The following is a 337-nucleotide window of genomic DNA, read 5'->3' as shown; positions in this document are numbered from 1 at the left end:
ACTTAGATCATATAAGGCTTGTTCTTTGTAGCTACACTACTGAACTGATGCAATATATTGAAGTGAGACAAATATATGTTTTCTTACTCTAACTTATTGCACTAGTTCAGCAGTGCAGCTACAAAGAACACGCCTATATATATAACATTTGCGGAAGTTGCCCAATTAATGACGGCATCAATCAGAGAAGCGAACACGATCCGCTCCCACAGACTTATATATAACTACTAGACTGCTAACTCCCTTATATAGTGCTGTGTAAAATTGACCCTGAACAGTATATATTACGTATGGGAAAAAAGGCATGTGCGCATGCTTGAAACTGGTATTCCAGAAA

At 37.7% G+C, this 337-nt stretch overlaps 1 protein-coding gene across 3 annotated transcripts in view; it reads right to left on the bottom strand.

The window, feature by feature from the left end:
- Positions 1-337, bottom strand: part of LOC116852449 (uncharacterized protein C1orf112 homolog) — a 202,655-nt gene that overhangs the window by 186,713 nt on the left and 15,605 nt on the right. The window lies entirely within an intron of this gene.

The sequence above is a fragment of the Odontomachus brunneus genome, unplaced genomic scaffold (genome assembly GCF_010583005.1).
Source record: "Odontomachus brunneus isolate Ranch 3 - 2012 unplaced genomic scaffold, Obru_v1 Obru_scaffold_225, whole genome shotgun sequence".
Lineage (NCBI taxonomy): Eukaryota > Metazoa > Arthropoda > Insecta > Hymenoptera > Formicidae > Odontomachus > Odontomachus brunneus.
Note: the sequence above shows the minus strand (reverse complement) of the source record. Positions and strands in the feature narration are given on the sequence as shown.